The 22,386-nt window shown below is 37.0% G+C and overlaps 1 protein-coding gene across 3 annotated transcripts in view; it reads left to right on the top strand.

Annotated features, from left to right (window-relative positions):
• Window positions 1–4,551: 4,551 nt before the first annotated feature.
• LOC145989776 (uncharacterized) overlaps window positions 4,552–22,386 on the top strand; it is a 96,054-nt gene continuing 78,219 nt past the window's right edge. For all 3 annotated transcript variants that reach the window (XM_083125105.1, XM_083125104.1, XM_083125103.1), the window contains exons 1-3: window positions 4,552–4,715; window positions 5,663–5,815; window positions 12,634–12,782. The gene's annotated coding sequence lies outside the window, so the exon portion shown is untranslated. The remainder of the gene's footprint in view (window positions 4,716–5,662; window positions 5,816–12,633; window positions 12,783–22,386) is intronic.

Here is a 22,386-nt window from a genome sequence, read left to right as displayed (position 1 = left end):
AAGTCCAGAGGAAATCCCAGAGGTGTTATACCTTCGTACCCATACATACGCACTTTCACTAAACACTAAGAACACTGGCACTTTGTACACTTCTGCATCCACAGTTCTTCATGTGACAAATAGTGGACACTGGAAGTTTTCCATGAATCCTTGTCAGAGATCCATTATTAAGAGAACGAACAAACACTGATTAATGTTCGTGACCTTCACCATATATATATATATACTCGTATATGTCCTCAAAGTCTCCCTTGTCTTTTGAAATGTTATATTTTGGAGGTTTTCCGAAACGGGTTACTTGAGTGATGTTTCTAGAGTCTACTGTGACCTCTTGGGTCATCCAAGAATCATTTCCCAAAAACGCGAGTACGTCGTTTATGTGCACCACTCTGAAGGTATGAATGAACCACTTGTAGCCTAATTTGAATCTGATCAAAGCGATTTCTTTTATTTCAATCTGATTGCCTGTGACGCCTCTAATACATGCGTTTACTTGAATGCGTTTGGTTCCGGGAGGGATCAGATGACTGGAAAATATGGATGTTATGGCCCCCAAATCTACGCAACATTTCGCGTAGTTAACTTGGTTATTCTCTAGTTTCATGTTCACAAGATATACGTTATCTTATTTAATTCTTTTCTTCGTGTCCACATATCTTGTCCCGAATAAGTGGCGTTTACGCGTTTAAAGGATGGGTATTCTGGGGTTGTGATTGGGTGTTTGGTGAACTTCTTTCCCACCGTTGAGAAAAATAACGGTTGGGGTTTCTTCCGACCTTAGCCCTGCGGAAGGGATATGAACCTCTGAATGTGCCTCGGTTATTGCTATAAGTCGGGGGATTAAAATTTTGTTGTCTGTTCGGGCCATACCTACTATCGAAATTACGGGGTTGTCTAAAATATGGCAGATTTGGCCTGGAATCCCAGCAGTTGCTTCTGCGGGGTTGAGCATGAAGTTGTTGGATCAGTGCCGCCTGTTCGCTCATTTGGCTGGTCACCGAGTTTATTAGCTCGCAATTAGCCAAGTGCAGTTCCTCGACCTGAGCTACAAGTGCATTTACCTCCGCGCGAGTATCCGCTTGATCTTGCATTTTCCTCGCCGCGGAGTGTAAGGTGTTGGATGACGGACTTTGCCCTGCAGCGGGAGCTGCTGAACTTTGATCGGCAGCCTAATAGTTTGCCTAAATTTAATCACTTTCGCTAGTCCCAATCCCGTTGCATCCACATTAAGTGCGTGGCATTAGAATTTTGATTTCGGCGCCTCCACCATTTAGTCTCTCGTCACCCCGAGATATAGTCGCTGGCTAAAGGCGTAGAAAACGTGTTCGCTTCTAGCCTTTACCTTCGCTCACACCTATTATCTTGGGGTGATAGAGACTGCACCGGGAGATTGGTAGATCCTTAATAAAATACCGTAGCCTCGTTCCACACATTTAATTCCAAGGAGGATATTCGAAGGGATTGTATTCGGTAAGGCAATTACCACTCACTCACCTTGCTCAGCCGTCAACTCCGTCGTGTCGACTCCAGGTCGATACAGTCCAGTTCTACACTTTACGATTGACAGTCGATGGTAGCGATACAGCAATGAGAAGGCTGAGACTTTGCGTCTCGCTATTTTATACTCGAAGGTGTATGACCCCCGAGTTGACGCAATGATCCTACCAAATTGGAGCACACGTATATTATGCTGAGCAAGGGTCGTGCATACGTCACTCTTGCCCTACCGTCTACAATACATACGAGGGTGTGCTCAAAAGTTCGTAGCCCAACCCAGAAGGAGTGCACGTGGAATGATGAAATTTTACAGTTATTCTACATATTCCCCCCGAAGTGCAATACATTTCCTTGCATCGTGCTCCAATTTTTGCAGACCAGTGAAAAAAAATTCTGAAGGTTGTTCCACATACCACTGTTTCTTAGCGCTTACCACCTCCTTATCAGATCCAAAATGGCGTCCTTTCAAGTGTTGTTTGAGTTTTGGGGAATAGGAAATAGTCCGACGGAGCTAGATCTGGGGAATAAGGGGGATGATCTAGACATTGAAACCCTAGATCATGCAATGTCAGTTGCGTTTGCAGTGCTCGATGGACAGGGGCATTGTCCTGCAGGAACAGAATTCCTTTTTTCATTTTTCCGCGGCGTTGCACTTTCAATTTGTCTTTCAATTTTGTGAGTAATGCAGAGTAATGTTCTGCATTAAATGTCTGACCCTTGCGCAGGTAGTCTATGAGTACAACTCCATCCTTATCCCAGAAGAATGTTGCAAACACTTTCCCAGCCGACTTCTGCATCTTGAACTTCTTGGGGCAAGAGGAACCTTGAGTGCCGCCACTCCATTGACTGTTGTTTCGTTTCAGGATCGTAGTGGTACAATCATGTTTCATCCATGGTTAATATTCGTGACAGAAATTGGTCGGCATTGCGTTCAAAATGGGCAATGACTTCCCTTGATGTCCTCACTCTTTCACGCTTTTGATCTGCTGACAGATTTTTGGGAACCCATTTTGCCAAGAGCTTGCGCATGTCCAATCATTATGAATTATGGTACCAACGCGTTCGCGAGAAATGCCCATAATCTTTGCCACACGTTTTGCTGAGATTCTGCGATTTTCAAGAATAAGGTCATGAATTTCATCCACGATTTTGGGGACATTCACTGTTTTTGATCTTCCTGCACGTGGAGCATCATCTGTTGAAATATTCGTGACAGAAATTGGTCGGCATTCCGTTCAAAATGGGCAATGACTTCCCTTGATGTCCTCACTCTTTCACGCTTTTGATCTGCTGACAGATTTTTGGGAACCCATTTTGCCAAGAGCTTGCGCATGTCCAATCATTATGAATTATGGTACCAACGCGTTCGCGAGAAATGCCCATAATCTTTGCCACACGTTTTGCTGAGATTCTGCGATTTTCAAGAATAAGGTCATGAATTTCATCCACGATTTTGGGGACATTCACTGTTTTTGATCTTCCTGCACGTGGAGCATCATCTGTTGAAAAATTGCCACGTTTAAAATGTGCCACCCACTTCTTCACAACTGCATATGATGAAGGAGAGTCCCGTAGTGTTCCACTTCTTTCCTCATGAATTTGCTTTGACGACTTTCCTTGGTGGAACAAAAATTTGATGACTGCTCTGATCTCGATGTTTGTGAAAATCACTGGCTGGGCACACATGATCACTTCCGGGGCCTGAAAACCACAATACCAGTTCCGTTATTAATATGAAAATTTGCATGTGTACATACCAAGATATGTTATTTAAAACTGTAAAGTTTCATCATTCCACGTGCACTCCTTCTGGGTTGGGCTACGAACTTTTCAGCACCCCCTCGTATGCAGGTGCTTCTCTGTGCATAGAATAGACTTAGACGAAGAAACTAAAAAACACCCTCTGCCATTGATTGAAATGGGATAGAATTATTACAGTATGTGAATAGAAGGTGATAGTAGAATATGATAACGTCTTTTAGTCACAGTCTTTCCTTAGTCTGACCCTTGTGAAACTCACTTGCCACTGAACGGATAGGCAGACCGATGGCTTTAATTTTAGTTGAACATGTTTACGCCGAGATCTCTAATGCAGTGGTTTACGCAATGTACTATGAACACAAGGACCCCAAGTTCGTGTCCTAGATGCAACAGGTATTATTATTCTGTTTGTATATTTTTGAAAGTCGTTTTTCAGAGACTTTGTGCTGATTACGACTATGAGAATGATTGCTGAGTAGATGGAATTGATGAACCTTCATGCAGAAGCCAGGACTTGAACCTGGAATTTTCGGTGGCAATGCTTTTGCCACCGAGGTGGCTACGTCCACTCCATCGATCATTTTGTCCTTCATCATTTCTGCAAATTTTCCAAGACGTAGGAGAGCAAGGCAGTAAAGAAAAAACACATGAATAGTAATAAGAACCACATATTCAAGAATATGTTTTTTTGTCCACGATGCTATCTTCGCTTAACATCGTTCGCAGTTACTTAAAACATACGAAATTCTACGTATCTTTATCCCTGTCGACTATTTTACAAAAGAAGTTGGTGCCAAATCCATTTTCGAAAGCAACTGTGCATTCATGTCGCCATCTCTCTCTGGTCTGGCACATGCTGTACCCTCCATCAAATGGATCTGCCTATTAACACCCCCATCCTGCACATATAGACAAACAAAATATGTAATATATTTACAACATAACGCATAGGCCAAATACATAACATACACTAATAGGATAAGTCCCTCTGTGAACACGTTACAAGGTCAGGTTATTTGTAAAATATTTGTTGTTTTTGCTGTTTTACTAGCGAGTTAATAAGCCGTTAGTATTTCACAAGTAATACAGGTAACGCCCAATGATGGTGCATTTAATGCCGATGCGATAAGCTTCTGACGTCCTGCAGTATTACAGAATGAATTTCATGAAACTGATAATCAGTTGATAGTGTGAAGCGGGCGTTCGTTATCTCTCCCTCAAGATCAAGTATTTTTATTCTTAAGTGTTTGTCATTAGCCTAGAGTCTTTTGAAATGGAAAAGATGCTCTAGGATCATTTGTAGGTGTTGCAGCGGCCATCGAAGCAACCACAAGAATATCGTCTCGTTGGAAAAGGAAGAGTTGGGATTCTATGTCCCAGGAGTCACAGCGTCCTCGAGAGGAACTACAACTTCATCACAGAAAGGGAAAACAAAGAAACTGCATGGAAATAGACAGGTAATTTCCTTGAATAATCATAGGATCAATTTCTGGTGGTTTATGGTAGAATTTGCCCTTCTCTTAATAAGCATTAAGTTATTAGGAAAATAATTTATAAAAGCAGTTTTTTACTTATTGATAATGTAGGCAACATATTTTCCCAATGCCCTCTGCAACTCTATCCTGTGCTTAAAAGTGCTGAATATTGCCAATCGTTAACGGCCATGACTTTTATGATTCTCCGATGAAAAATTTCACTCGAGGGTATTTTTACTCGTGTTGTACTTAGGTAGACACAAATAATGTCAATTTAAACTTTATGCAGGAGTAAATCATATGAGGAGAAGTACGTGAACGTCACTGAAATGTCTTCTGCACTCCACTGCAAATAAAAATGAACGGAACCTCTTAGAGGGGCAGTACTTTTCTTCCTAGCAAGCTACTTGTTTCAAAAAGGGATAATACCTTACATAGACCATCATCCACACTCTCCACAACACGTAAGGCAAGTCGAGAGGAATTTTGAACGCATCTGGCATCTTACTCCTGGTGATGGGAAGGTGAAGTAAAAGTGTCAATATCAGGAAGATTTCATGTTGTAAAGGCGAGCAACAAACAACAATATGCTTGTTACGCCTCTTAACTTCAATTAACTTTTGGAGAAAGCATTTTTGTTCAATCGAATCCACAGTTGTGAATAGCATGTCCAAAGCACATGTTAAGGTTTCTATTGGTCTAACTTCGTACATTGGAAAAAGGGGAGAGGAATAAATGAGGGAAGAAATCGGAGAAATCAACAACTGTATATTCGGGCACAGAAAATACACATTTATAGGGCTTTCTTGTATTTGATCGAGCTCAAGATATATATTTTCACTCCTTTACAGTAGATAAAACCCTAGTCAACCTAATCTCGTGTTTCTGAATCCTCTAGGCTTCACGTTTCATTGAAATTTTACTCCCAGGTGTTCCAACGTCCAAGCAACTACTCAGGGATTATCGCCACGTAGATAAAGGACGAAATTGGATTACGCACTCCGAGAACCACAGCGTCCAACAGAGTAACTACAAGTTTATCACAACGAGGGAGAACGAAGAAACTGCATGGAAATTCCCAGGTAATTTCCTCAAAAAATATGTTGAATTTTGAGTAGTTTATTTTATAAATGGCCCTTCTCTCATTATACATGGGAAAATAACCTATGATAGCTATTTTAATTTAGTTCTGAATACTGTAAGCCAACCAAAATGTGTTTTTAAAACGAGGCTCTGTGTAAATATACTTTCTGCATAAGAGTGGTAAAATTTTGATTACCTAATGACTATGCGATGACACAATTCATGTATTCAGATAGACACGAAAAAGGACAATTAAAACACACGTTATGCCAGAGAAAATAATATGAAAGAACAATTCCCTGAAATGACTACATCCAACTACAAACAAAAAAAAAAAAAAACTACAGAAAATGCTTCGTGAAAGCTGTAAAGGGAGAGCATGAATCTTCCTAACAGGCTACTAGTTTCAGAAAGGATAATATATTGCATTACAGGGACTATCGATACCTCTTTGAAAATGGGGGGCAATTCTAGAAGTGGTGTACAGCCTAGGAGCCACAAGTCCAGGAGAGGGCGCACAAAACTGAGACGCTGAAGGGGTAGAAGTGAGAGAGAACGTCGACTATTAAAAGTACTTAATATTGTGATAATAGCCAAATAAAACAACATGTTACATCCTTTTACTTGCTTATTTAATGAAAGAAGATAGAAGGAAGGTGTTTCCAGCGTTTCAATAACTTCTCACGTGAAATTTTCGGCTTATAACTATTTCAAACATATTCGTGAAAAGCATTTAACAGTGTTTTCCCAAATCTTGACATTGGCCTGAATTTTTGTGAGCATTTCATCATCAAATACCAGATGAGAGCTGTCGTTCAGTGTTCTAAAAAATATAACCGCCGTTAGAAATACAGCGTCGGATAGCTGTTTCTAGTTTAACATCCTTCACAGAGAATGCTGGTGTTCTGCAAGAAAATGACTTTGAGTCTCTCATTTATCAGTTGGCTGCGATAAATGCCAAAAAGCGTGCGCACGGGGGCAAATGGATTAAATGCCCCCCCTAATCATGGACGTCCGCAGAATTTTTCCATTTTCAACTTTTCCCTTACCCTCAGGAAACTTATAGCGTCATTGGTTTGAGTTGCTGTTTTAAGTCCACTTTATGCACAGTAAGACTATTCGGGACTGGACCTACAGTTTAAAGTGGGATCCGAACCACTTGTGCCTCCACCGGGTATCGAACCCGAGACCCCTTGATTACAAGGCAATGACGCTACCACTGCGCCTTGGGGAGGCCCCTTTATAGCGTCATATTTAATTAATAGAAAACAATATATTTCGTATAAAGGCCACACATCCAGCGAATTTCTAGTACGTTCCGGAGTACCTCAAGGGTCCAACATAAGACCTCTTCTATTTCTTCTAATAATCAACGACTTACCAGAACATTTGATTAATTCTAGGAAACTGTTATTTGAAGACGACTTAAAATTATTCCAAAATATAAAAAGTATTGAAGACTGTGTTTGTCTACAACAAGACATAAATAGATTGAGTAGTGGAAGGTCGGGTAGTATCGGACGGCGTATGGTATCGGACAGTGTATGGTTCACTATTTTCGGAACAGAGTAGCAACACTGTTGTGCCACGTGTTAGTAGTTCTTTGTGAGGGAAGCGTGGCGCCAACATTCCGAGACAGTACGTTAAAAGGTGCACATGTGGTGCGACATTTTGTAGTTTTGGTGCTGTTTGCGGCTGCACGTACTTAACTTTGTCGGCTAGTTATGGAAATATAGGTAAGTGAAATATAAATTTAAGTAGTTTTACATTTTTGTTGTAGCTTTGTATCCTAATTGGCAATATATCATTGCCTTCATTGCAAGACAAATTCTTTCGTGACTCATTATTATTACGCGTATTGATCAGGTGGTATCGGACAAGGTGTTGGCGGGCAATATCGGACAGCAACATTTGACGTTTCTGTGCGAAATCTTATAGTTCTCTCATTTGTTTCAGGTAAAATGAACATAAAGAGAGGTAAATGGACAGAGGAAAGTATGAAAGCAGCAATTGATAAAATGATAGGTGGTGAGATGAGTACAAGAGAAGGAAGTAAACAGTTTTCCGTCCCGAAAAGCACTTTAGGTGACAGGGAAATATTTATATCCTTGGGAAAAGTAATTCAAATAAAGCCGCCAACGGGTACATTTCAAAACACTTTTACGGATGAACAGGATGATTTACTGTATAGTCTCGTCAAAGATCTGGACAGCCAGCTGATGCCTCTCAACAAGAAAGATTTTTTGAAACTTGCATTTCAGTTCGCAGAACATTTGAAAGTGAATCATAAATTCAACAGAAATAAAGGACTAGCGGCGAAAGATTTTTATTATTCTTTCATGCAGAGTTTGAGGTGTTTCAGAAAACGGCAAAGAAATCTCTAAGCTTCGGCGGTTAAGCAAAGACTAATTGCATAATTTGTGGTGAAAACTTCGATGAGGACTGGATACAGTGTACTTTGTGCAAAGGTTGGGCCCATGAAGACTGTACCAGTCTTGAGGGAGATGCATTTTATTATAAATGTGATATTTTCAATTCAAAATAACAATCCGTAGTTTGTAAGGCATGTAAGAAGGCATGTAAGGCATGTAAGAAGGTAATAACAGATCTGTCATATATAACCGCCATTTTTTTATATATTGAAAAATTAGACTATTACATTTCTATCAATTTCTTTAATTTGTGTAGTAAAAGTGCATGATGGTTTATATAGTGTTATAAAGATATGAATATATATTGCATATATGAGGTTTTTATTTTATTTGTGATTATCCGAAAGTTGTTACATCATATATTCCTTAAGTGTCCGATACTACCCGACCTTCCCCTACGTGGTGCTTATGCAACTGTCGTTCTTTGAATGCAGCAAAATACTATTCCGTTACTTATTCTAAAGAAAAAACGGTCATAAATATTCAATATAAACTTAATAATACCAATCTAAAAAAAATCTGAAACGGCGAAGGATCTAGGAATATATTTTGACTCTAAGCTAACTTTCACTCACCATTTTAACAAAGTAATAAGCGACGGTTACAAACTTATCGGGTTCATTATTAGAATGAGCAGAGGCTTTAGAAATACCCAAACCCTTAAGGTATTATATTACTCATTAGTACGCTCAAAACTTGAATTCCGGTCTTTTGTATGGAACACTGACAGTATACAAAAATAGAGCGAGTACAATCGAAAATGTTACGTTACATGAAGTATAAACTTGATGGTGCTTATCCCAGACTTGATTAGTAAGAGTAACCTAATAGACTAGCTCCGAATGCACAGGCTTGACGATCGAATGACAGTCCGCGACCTGCTGCTGCTCTGGAAAATGTATAATATAAAAATATTAAAATGTAACGCTATATTAAATATAATTCCCCTCTTCTCTTTGGAACTCACAATTTAAATTACGCGTTCCTAACAACAAGACGCGACCCATCATCAAGCATTTTTGTGAATAGAGCGCGAACAAACATTGTCAAGAAACTCCCTATCTGGAGAATGAGTGTCCTCTACAATGCCTTAGAAAACCGTAACAGAAGTAATGATTTATTCTGTATGTCTTATATTCAATTTAAAAACGCTGTAATGAAAACACTCGCAAAGAAAGTTCACTGAAGTATGTATGAGAACCTGTATCTCTTTTCCATTATGTAACATGAATTCTCTAACTGGGCGTTAGCCTGTTGGGTTCATTTATGTAAATAAATAAATAAATAAATAAGCAAGACATTTCTCCATGGGACATATTGCCCTGATAATAGTGTTTCCCCCCTAAAAAACACCTCTTGAATTTGAAATTATTGCATTCCTGCATCCCCATTATAATAATTAATGTAAATGACTAAAATCAAATTATACGTGTGTAAATGTACTTTTAGGTTGACATTCGTTTTCTATGGGAGAGATGTGGCCATTCTTGCCCACTTCCAGACATTCATGCCCCTATATTGTTATACATTTTCACCTAGAAATTTAGGATAGAGGAATCTTATCGCAATTATTAAACGATATTATACTCTTAAAGAAAATGAAGTATCTTCAAGTCGATGAAAGTTGAAAGCAACTACGGGGGAAGGGGGTAGAGTGGCGCAACCACAGGGGGTAGGAAGCATTGCCCCAAGACTTGGACGGGAATCAGTTTTAGCGGGGGGGGGGGGGGGGCAAACATTGAAGTAAAGGAAAGCAAGCCTAGCAGAATCTAAGAGTAGCAGAACAAAAGGATACTCAAGATGGAATTAGTTTTCACGTCTTTCTTGCATTATTTCTTCCAGACGGCCAAGAGCACCTGCAGGGAGGCACAGAGCTGAAATTTCCCCCTCGATCTTAAATTTTATACAAATAAAAATACGTTTCGTTAAATCTGCTTTTCTTCCAGTCTTGTCAAATTCAGAGCCGTAGCTAGGGGTTGGCGGGAGTTGGCCCTGGACGCCGAACCATCAAAATTCAAAAAGAATTGGAAAAGAGAATGCCATGGCACTCCATGAAAATTTTGCGCCATATCGAATCAATATTGTTTTCGCTTTGCAAAAATTTGGATCTGAAAATTTTCTTGCTCGGTTCGCTCGCAACTTCCTTTCTATAATGCATTGTAAATTAGCAGTGAGTGAAGTACTGCTGCTAAACGGTTTTCTCTTAAATGCATGATCATCATTTGTCTGGATAAAAATGAGCGCGCACATTTAAGAGACAATTTATATGATTTTTGCTGTTGGTTTGTTATGGGTCTGATGAATTGATTATGTATGTATGTATGTATGTATGTATGTATATATATATATATATATATATATATATATATATATATATATATATATATATATATATAAGGTGGGTGACCCTGATAAGGCCATGCTAAGATGTGAGAATTTTTCTAGCTGCCATTTTGAAAAAAATCAAAATCATTTTTCTATCGTTCTCAGGCTAATGGACTTTCATAAAAATATTTTACATTCCCCATGAAAATAGTTTTACTGGTCCAAAGAAACGAAATCCCAAATGTCTACCTAGTGACCATATCAGGAACATGTGCACATGATATGGCCACCCTTGTTCCATGTTCCACAAACCGTGATTTGTTTCAGTTTCATAGTGCAGTTCTGCTAAAATTAAATAATTGTGGTGTACAAGGAATAAACATGATACTAAATAATCCTTTTTGTAATTCAAAAGTGAATTCAAAACAGGATTTTTAAATAAAAATGAAGTTGTTTACAAAATTTACATTACAATTTACATATTTCAAAAAACAAAAATTTCAAATCATTCAAGGGAAGAGTACAAGACAAAAATGAGATTTTTAAAACAAATTACTGGTTGGAATTGGGACAAATAAAAATGCCTCTGTCAGCAGCAGTGAGGCCAACACACTCTTCGTCGTAGAATTTTCCGCAGACTACGCAGAGTCGCATGTCTTTGACTTCGTCCTCCTGACAAAGACTGCAGTACCAACTTTCAGCTTCTGTGGTTTTCTGAGTCTTTTTCTTGCTGGTTGCTGCTGTTTGTTCTTTGGCTTGTTGGTCAACGGCTGTTTCGTGGTTGGTCCCTTTGTCGGTTTAGACGGCAGAGCTTATTATACATATAAATGTATAATAATATCAATATATAATAAAATAATAAGTAAGTAAATAAGTAACCGCAAAAATAAAAGTGAAGTGAACTTGTTATGGTCATGGTGCATTTGATATGGCCACCTGGGTGGCCATATCAGGAGCAGGTCAGCTTTCACGAGAATCGTTTCGTTATGAACAAATCGTAAAAGATACGCCATCAACGACAGCACCAATCGAAAGAGCATTAAAAACTGAATAGAGTACGATGGTTTTCATGAAAACAGTCTTTGCAAAACATGCATAAAATAAAGGAGATTTACCAAAGAAAACAAGAAGAGGTCATACGAAAAACACAAAACAGGCAACTGACGCCATATTGCTCAACCTGGCTGGATGGGAAATAATCACATGACACATTAGCATCACTGGATGCTGATGCCATCTAGCGGATTTTTTCTTACCTAACTCACAATAGGGGGGTGGCCATATCAGGAGAATCCACCTTTATATATATATATATATATATAAAAGTATATGTGTGTGTGTGGGGGGTATATATGTACACACACACACACACCGCACTCATCGATGCAATAAAACTTAAACAGTGAGATACAATTAGGTTTTCCTTTCCCGACTTAACTTTCATCAAGGCTTTTGGCCTCCCCCTAATCAGAGGGTCTGTGCACGCCTATGATAAAAGCCAGATAGAGCTTTAGGCGAGTGTTCTCTTGTTAAATGTAAGTATATTGTTTTATCAAAGTTTAATGAATAATTTTAAATCAAATGTGTCTACATTTTTAAGTTTACAAGTGTTATTAATTCAGAGCTAGGAATTAGTGGAAGTGAAGTACCATGATAACAAAACTGTTAATAATAATAATAATAATAATGTCGGTAGGGTTCAAAACAAAGCATGTCATACAGAACCAATTTTTATAACCTCCTTGATGTGGCATCCTAGTAGTGAAGAAGGGAAGGTAAAGTAACCGTGGAAATATCAATAACGTTTTGTGTTGTAAATTGGGGATACACACAGCTTTTTGTTATGGCTCTTAATTTTAAATAATTTCTGGAGGAAACACTTTTTGTTTAATCCATGGGTGTGGACAGGGTGCCAAAAACACAATCTGTATTTTCTATTGGCCTAATGTCGTAACATGATAATATTCCAAATAACTTTTCACTTTCCTACAACAGACAAAAGTCTCCCTCGATGTTCTCAATCATTCAGGCTTTAGTTTCATTAGAAATTTTCCTCTCAGGTGTTGCTGCTACAGCGTCCGGAGAATCAACCACAAAATTATGGACACGTAGGAGAAGGAAGATTTTGGATTGCGAGGAATCCACAGCGTCCAGCAGAGTAACTACACGTCAACGAGGGAATAATAAGAAACTGCGTGGAAATTCCCAGGTAATTTTTCTCAAATAATCATATGACTAATTTCGAGCGGTTTAGGGCAGTGGCCTTGTACGTACATAGGCCGAGAAACCATCTTAAAGGATATTACACTTCATGTGACCCAAAAGCATGGGCGCCGGCAAAATTACTCGTAGGGCTGTGCACCCAGTTTATAATCATATTTTTGCTAACATCCAGCTTAAACAAATTACACAAACTTCATTCTAGAATAGTAAAATTGTAATTTAAAAGACTAATTTACTCTAGTCCAGCATCTAATCAAAGGAATGCTGAAATTTAAAACAATTTTTCTTTACTCACCGAACTACTGTGACTAATGTACAATGGTAGAGGGCGATTAACAGATATGCAGAGTTTAGATTACGTACAATACTGCTTGAATTTAAATGGTTAAAACACTATATCTTAGTAATTTAAATGTAATAGGTTTCTAAGACGTAGTATATTTTCGAACCCAACTTCGCGACCCACCAAACACCACCTGGGATCCAGCAGTGGGTCGCGTCTCATCGGTTGAGAAACGATGGTTTCAATTATAATATATATATATATATATATATATATATATATATATATATATACACTGGAAGCCAATTTATTTGAAGTCTGAATAATCTAAGCCAATTAGAAAGTATTTTCAAAACTAGATCCTCTATAAAAAGTATAAATAAACAGGCCTTCTCTGATATATTTCTGCCTACATGTTTTGTGGCTGTACAGAGGGAGTCTTTCTTTGTACGAGGCTAAGGTTTTAAAACAGATAATAAATTACACTAAATATCAAAGCATGAAAAAAAAATAAAAGAAAGAAAGGAGACATGAGGCTAGTGGAACTGATGAGGTAGGAGAGGGTGAATTAACTACGGAAGTGTCCTTAACATTTTAAATGTTATTTAATTAATCAAACTAATTTTGAATACGCTGGTAGGAAACTTTTCTTGGAGTCATCCACAATGGTCGAAAGGGCGACCAAAATGGATTTTTTGTTTTCAATGAGTCTAACTTCTCAACATAGAAATACTTTCGATCATACTTCCCTGTAGTGTGCGTTGGCGTAGCAACATATTGCGAGGCCCTGGGCGAGATTAGAGTGCGAGGCCCCATCCTTCTTTAATTCTCGATTGGTAACTTGCATTTGTCACCTCTCGTTGGTAACGGGGGTTATTCGTCACCCCAGAAGTTTCGTATATAAATCAATTCAAATATGACATACGTATATGCGAGACCCTTCCCTAAGTATTAATGTATAATGCATTAATTTATTATATTGAAATTTATTGAATTTGTACAATTTTGAAAGTGAAATTAAATAAAATTGCTCAATTAAATGAGGCCGGATTACGACCGGATCCATACACACTTCGAAGGGGAGTTCTCACATTCTCTTCTACATTGCTCTCACAACTTCAGATTCTCTGTCGTCGTCATCATCGAAGTCATCCTATTCTTTCAAAAATTCACACAAGAAAGTAGCGAATTTATTATCGGTCACCTTTTTGAATGGCACTTTGCATAAGTGCAGAACACAATTTTCGCACGCGTGGAAGGTAGCAGGGGTGATACACCACCACGGAAGACATAGGCGTGCGCATGGGCTAAGGGGGGAAATTGGTCCCCATAATCATGGAGGTCCGCAGAATTCTTCAACGGAGGGGCAAGCAAGGTATTTTTCCAGGAGGTAAACGAGGCATATTTATTTATTTATTTCCTTCAACAGAGAAATTTTCTCCTTTTACAGAAGGTAGCCAATAAAAATACAAATAAAAATAGAAATACAAAAACAAGAGAAACACATAATATAATACAGTGAGACATAAGACAGGTAGAACACATACACAAATATAATGTAATATAAATTACTAAACTATACTATAGAATCATATAACACTCAATTAGCAATTTAGAAGCGCTTCACCCAATATAATTTATGTTGTAAACACTTGTCTTAATATTTTTTTGTACTCATTGATTGAGATACTAAAATCAAGATTAGACTGCAATATAGATATTTTGTTGTATGCAAAGGACATTCTAAATAATGGCGAATTCTTGAATCTTTCTGTTTTAGGAATATCATAAGACATCAATTGCCGCAGCCTTAAGCCACATTTCTTTGCATTGAAACATATCTTTTGGAGAAAAGTAGGGTTATCTATGATGCCAGTCATTGTTTTGTACAGAAATATTTGTTGTCTTATTTCCCTTCTATTAATAAGACTTTCATAATTAAACTCATTACGTAGGTCATTGTATGACAAGTTATTATAGTATGATGGTACATTATACTTTTTGTAATACAAATATCTTGAAAACCGTTTTTGAATTCTTTCAATTACCAACTCCTGGGATTTATAATATGTAAACCAAACATTAGAACCATATTCAAGCTTACTTCTAACTAATGCATTATACAAGAGAGAAATACTGTCTACATTAGTTAGATTCCTCGTATTTCTTATAAGAAAACCTAATGACCTAAATGCATTGTTTACCATGTATGATACATGTTTGTTAAACATCATATTACGATCCATAATAATGCCTAGGTCCTTAATAAAATTTATTCTTTCAAGCTCTTCTCCACACATAAAATAGGAGATTTTAGAGGTGTTTATTTTACTTGATAACTCCATAAAAGAACACTTCTTGATATTAAAATTAAGGTCATTGTTTATACTCCACTCATACACCATATCTAAATCTCTTTGAAGTTTCCTAATGTCTCCATCATCATTAATTTGTTTATAAATCTTTATGTCATCAGCATACATGAGACATTTAGAATATTCAATTTGTAATGGTAGATCATTTATAAACAATACAAAAAGTAGTGGACCAAGATTCGATCCTTGTGGTACACCTGACTTCACAATATATTCAAACGACTTCGATTGTCTATAGGTTACATATTGTTTTCGACCATTAAGATATGAGGCCATGAGAGCAAGAAAATCACTAGTCAACCCGAAACTTGAAAGTTTGCGTAATAAAATATTGTGATTAATTGAATCAAAAGCCTTAGCAAAATCAAGATAGATCGTATGTATAGGTAATCGATTTTGAAATGCTGCATGAACATCTTGAACAAAATTAATTAAATTTGTTGTTGTTGACCTTCCAGGAATGAAACCATGTTGATTTTCATTTATGTAACATTTACTGTGATTCCAGATTCTTGTGTACAATACTTGCTCTAATATTTTGGCGGGCGCACAAAGATTTACTACAGGTCTATAATTTTCTATTTTACAGTTGTCTCCTGACTTAAAAATTGGGCAAACTCGAGTTGTTTTCCAGATATTCGGAAAAGTTTGATATTTTAGAACTAAATTGTATATAAAACAGAGTGGCTTCTTTAGTATCTCTGCACATGCCTTTAATAAATAGGGTGGAATTTTATCAGGACCACTAGCTCTCTTAGGTTTCAATTTCTTTACAGCATCAAAATATTCTTGATCAGTAATTAAATGATTTGATATAGAATATGATACATTCATTTTAACATCATCATGAATATCATATGAGCTTATACCTTTCGTATATACAGATTTGAAAAAAGACGCAAAACTATTTGCTACACTTTGACTTGTTTCTAATTTTCTATTTTCAAAAACCATAGTCTGTTTAGTACAGTTATATCTCCCTCTTTTATTTTGTATAAAGTTCCAGAAAGATCTTGTATTATTTTTAATATTTTCTTCGGTTTCTTTAACATACCTAGAATAAGCCCTTCGTACCATTGTTTTAACTATTTTCTTTGTTTCTTTATATAACATGTTATTTTCTTCAATGCATTTCATGGATTTCCCAGTGTCTTTCATACATTTCCTATAATACTCTTTTAATTTTAATGTTTCTATAATCTCTTTTGTAAACCAACAGGGATATTTATTATTCCTGTAAAATTTTCTTTTTGGTATAGTTGAATGAAATACAAAATTTATTCTATCATAAAATAAATTAATAGCTGTTTCCACATCCTTTAATTTATATAGAGAATTCCAATCTGTATCGCGCAGCATTTCATACAATTTTGGGAAATTAGCCTTACAAAAATTATAATCCAATAACAATTCATTGTTTGTATTATATCCTCTTTTTCTTAGATTTAATTTCATAATTAGAGCTGGATGGTGTAGATCTTCTTTAACAAGGGGTAGATCCTCTTTACTTACTACCATGGTACTATCATCATTAGTTAGTACTAAATCTAATGTTCTATTGTTAACATTTCGAACATCATTAATAGAGTGTAAGGAGTACAAATTCAAAAAATTTTCTAATGCTCTATAACAAGGCCCCCCTTTTGGAAGTTCGTATGAAGAATCAATTATTAATGGGAGATTGAAATCCCCAGCAATTATTACATTACTACCTTGCAATTCTTCGTTATTTTCAAAGAAATCGTAAAATGCTGTGTATTGATCAATACCACTGTTTGGTGTGAAATATACGGTAACTATATAATAAACTACATTTTTTAGATTTACTTTGACACATAAAGAATCAAAATTATCGTGAAGAATAATATTCTTAGACATAATATTTTGCTTAATTGCTATAAGTACTCCACCACCTCTATTCCGATCTAACCTATCATGACGATAAATTCTATAATTATCAGTAAATAACTCATTGCTATATACACCTTTATGTAGCCAAGTTTCAGTAATAATAACTATATCATAATCATTTGCAATGTTATTTACATAAAATTCTTGTATCTTTGTGTTGAGCCCCCTTACATTTTGATAGTAAATTGTGACATTCTCAGAATTCGCCATTACATTAACTTCTCCAAGTCTTCAATTGTTTTCAGTAATATTATATTTTGATCATCTTGATTTTTCTTTAGTTTGATATTTCCTGCACAATCAACCCATAAATAAGCATAGTTCTTAGCATTTCTAATTTGTCTGGCCTGACTGAATATACGCTTTCTATAGGGAGTTAAAGATTGATTAATATACACCATGTCATTACTTGAGAAACCCAAGTGAGACGTATTTAAATTTATTTTTACTTTTCTCTTCTGAATAAACATATCTTTGTCAAAGAACAAATTTGACAACTATCCAACTTGACTTTTGATGTGGGAATTTTTTTAACCTGTGACAAACATCTATCATGTCCTTTGTAATATTTAGATCTAAGGCTGTCCCTACATTTGCTACAACGTCAAAGGTATTTTCATTTGGTTGTTCAGGAACACCTTGAATTTCTAGGGTATTTCGCCTTCCATACTGGTCCAGTTCATCCAGATCCATCTTGGTTTCTTGAAGCTGTTTCCTTAATGTGATATTTTCTTGTGTTAATTGTTCAATTTTAGAAACACACATATTAAGTTTCTCATCTTGTTTCTTCATTAATTCTAAGTTCTCGTCTAATTTCTGATGAACATTATCTAACGTTCGCGTTCGGTATCAATACTTGTTTTCTTTAAGTTCATAACTTCTTCCTTCAAATCTCGGATCAGTTTGTAAATATCGTCGAGAGTTGGCAAGTCTGTCTGCACAGTTTCTAGGTGTTGACTTCCTCTTCTTTTTTTGCTACAAGGTTTACAACGCCATGTTTGCCCTGTAGATTTCATGTATTCGACATCAGTTTCATTTAATTGAGCGCATTTTAAGTGACATAATTTCACACAGTCAATACATTGAACTTTCACTTCCTGTCTTGACACAGCTTTGGTACATTCGACACAATAACTCATTGCGATATCTCGAACGACTAGTGACTTCGCTCCACGTAAATCTTTTTTTTGTGAATGGCAATACTGTTTGTTTACTTTCTGCGTATCTTACCGCGAGGCAAATATTAAATGAATTGCTGGCTTAACTCATCATTATAATGAATAATTTATATTCAGTGTGCATTAGTAATACTTACTGTTCTCCGTGTCTTACTTTTGTTGCCATCACTCACTTCAAACTAGATAAATTTACACAAAATGTCGGAGCACCAAAGCCACTTCACTTCACTCGTCCATCGCCACAGACTATATATATATTACCCCGATAATATTGTTACCCCGTCAAAAAACACTACTTGAAATTAAAATTACCCTGTTCCTGCATCCCCATTGCAATAATTAATGTAAATTGCCGTGACTAAAATCAAAGTATACTTGTGAAATATATACTTCTAGGTTGACATTAGGTTTCTTAGGGGAAGGTGTAATCATCCTTGCCCCCCCCCCTATAGACGTACAAGCCAGTATATTACTATACCATCACCTACAAATTTAGTGTAGATGAATTTTATCGCCTTTATTAAACGATATTATACTCTAAAAAAAGATTAAGTATTTTTAAGCCAATGAAATTTCAAAGCAATACGGGGAAATGGGGTGAGTAATTTCCTACGTAATTGAACTATCGCTCTTGGTTCTATGGCAAATTTCTTGTTACTAAAACTCTCACCTACTTAATACGACAGTTATGCTACCTATATGCTCCTGCATACCCATCAATACGATAAAACTAAAAGAGTGAGATGAAATGAGGTTTTCCTTCCCCGACTGAACCTTCATCAAGGCTTTCCCGCCCCCCTAATCAGAGGGTCTGCGCACGGCTATGATAGAAGGTGGATTATTAGCACCAGCAATGGTCTTTCCAACAACTGACTGCACCTACTAAAAAAGCTCATTACAGAGGAAGATTACATAATCTCCAATAATACTGTAGACTTATCATCTTGCAAAAAGTGGGAAGAATTCTCATATTCAAGATTACTCTCAATGGGTAAGTAATCAGCTCGAACAGTCTTTACGGTATTCTTGCAGAAGCTACATAAACGGCAGGAATAGATCCATTCCTCTGTACATTGAAGAAATTTCATTTGCTTAGTTGTTATTAACATACGAGGATGGTCTGAAAAGTTCTAGGCTTTGACCATACATGGCGATGATATCGGCAAGATTTTTTCCTACTTTAGTACATCTTCCATAAACATACATGTAAATAGGAAGTCATTGTATCAAATACGTTCCTTAATACTTGTATCTGAAGCAGATGCGTTGTGTGCATTCCTTAAAATATATAAAGTTGAATATCGTTGTGATATTCAACTTAGAAAGAATGTGTAGATCCAAGTTGTTAAAGCTTTTTTATGACTCTTCTCCTTCCTTTGAAAAAAAAATGGCTTCTGAATATAAACGTTGTTAAGGGCAACCAAGAGTGCAAGCAGAGCAGAAAGAACAGACGAAATACACGATCTAGTTGACCAGCAGTTTAAAGTGCATGAAATTGCTCAAGCTGAAGGTACATCTAGAGAACGTGTAGGATATATTTTGCATGAAACATTGGACATCAGAAAGCTATGAGCAAGAAGCGTGCAACACTTGATAACAGCAGATCAATAACGCGTTCGTATGAAAATATCTGAACGGCTTTAATAACAATAAAACTCATTTTTCACTTTGTGCGTCCATTTATAACTGTAGACTTGGAATCTTCATTACTCACCGGATTCGAAACAGTAGTCAAAGCAGTGGACAGATAAAGATTTTTCAGCCCCAAAAAGGACAATCGCGGGTCCTGAAGTGGGAAAAATGGGTAATCTGTCTTTTGGGATGCTAAAGGGTATATATTTACTGATTATCTTGAAAGCGGTAATATAATAACCAGTGGATCTTGAAAGAAAATTCTTAAGAAAAGACCCGGTTTCAGGAAGGAAGGAAAGGTTTCATAAAGACAATGCACCTGTCTACAAAAATGTTTGGCAATAGAGAAGTTCATGAGTTTGACGAATGGATTGTTGGAAGATCCACCCTACTACATAGATTTGGCTCCGTCCTACTTCTATCTCTCCCCAACATACACACTGTTCCTCACTGGTCAGCGTTTTTCATCTAATCCTGACGTGATGCTACAGAGCGATATTCTTAAGATTTTATGATTGATTGATTGATTGATTTGTTGTTTTAAGTCCACTTTATGCACAGTAAGGCTAATCGGGACTGGACCTACAGTTTTAAAGTGGAATCCGAACCACTTGTGCCTCCACCGGGTATCGAACCCGGGACCCCTTGATTACAAGGAGAAGACGCTACCACTGCGCCATGGGGGAGACCCTTAAGATTTTATGGAAATCCACTTAAGGAACAGGAAAATGGTGTTGGACCATAGCTGGAATAAATGTATTGATCTCAAGCGAGAAAATGCTGAAAAATAAAAATAATTTTTAAATAATACGGTAATTTAGTAATTTAATTGCTCGTCCGAGAACTTTCCAGACCACCCTCTGAAGTCTCTCATCCCATCTAGGCTAAGTTGTGATGATTACTTCATTTGTGTATAGAATGGCATTTAGATAGAGGCGTATTATGATTCTATGTCCTGAAATGAATAAACTGTTACTCCTTGTCTCTGGGAGACGACCCTAATAGCGTGTCTCATAGGATGAGGTTCGAGGGATGGTTAGTGATAAGGGAACGTTAAAAATAAAATAAAATATTTATTGCTCTGAAATGTAACAACATACAAGTTCAAAAATAGAAAGAAAACCGTCACTCTGCTTCATTCCACCATTGTCCGTAGCTCATCTTTTGACTCCTCGATTTCAGAGTGGTAGCGTCGTCGTGGTGAAAGGAGAGATTTGAAGGATTAAAGCAGGAAGTAATCCAGAGGGCCGGATAGAAACCAGAAACAAAATGTGCATATCGATGCATCAACAGAGAGGTGTCAGAAAATGGCATGTTCCTGTAAGGGTCAAAAAATGTATTCTTGTTCCCTGATCGCAAGTGCATGTTTAGAGTCAAAATATACAAAACTTTACTGACATCATTTATTGATTGATTAGGATTATTTTACTTCGCTTTTGTGCATTTTTTGGCTAATTACGAAGATAGGGATGAGTGGTAATATGAATAGACACTCACAAAGACCCATGTCCATGCCGGGATTCTAACACGCGACCTCCATGCTAACCCCTCCGCCACAGATGCTGGTTTTAGTGCCATCATGACACACACTATAAGTCGTAATATCAACTCTCATTGCTCGATCTATGGGCCTCCCCGATGGCGCAGAGGTAGAGAGTTCGGTTTCCGGTGGAGGCACATACTGGTTCGGATCACACTTTAAACTGTAGGTCTACTCCCGATTAGCCTTACTGTGCATAAAGTGGACTTGAAAGCAATCGATGATTACTAGTGACATGATGTTGCATAAAAATCTTTCGTTTAATGGGTTGATTCACATTTGCGCATTGATAACACTGCACAACAAATTTGAAGACATTTTCTGTCCTTTAGATGAAATCACGTGATTTTGACTAAACAGAGGATACAGAATTGAAGTGTGAAACCGTATGCTTCTATCACGCATAATTTTTTATTAGACAGCCACCTTATTCATTGCCACAAGTATGTGAAAGGCATATTACAATATGCCTACAATACAGTAGAAAACACAGTATAAATACCTATGAACATGACATTGTGGAGCATGTACGATTGTACATATTTGTAGGGGTATCTCTGATGATAGACAAACAATAGTCAACAAGAATACTGTCGTTACAAAGTCACCTGAAGCGCTTTTCAAACGCAGCAATGTCCTGATGGAACCTTTCCCAATGTTCATCACTGATA

Source organism: Lepisma saccharinum, chromosome 7 (genome assembly GCF_977018435.1).
Source record: "Lepisma saccharinum chromosome 7, izLepSacc3.1, whole genome shotgun sequence".
NCBI lineage: Eukaryota > Metazoa > Arthropoda > Insecta > Zygentoma > Lepismatidae > Lepisma > Lepisma saccharinum.
This window is presented reverse-complemented; position numbering and strand designations above follow the sequence as displayed.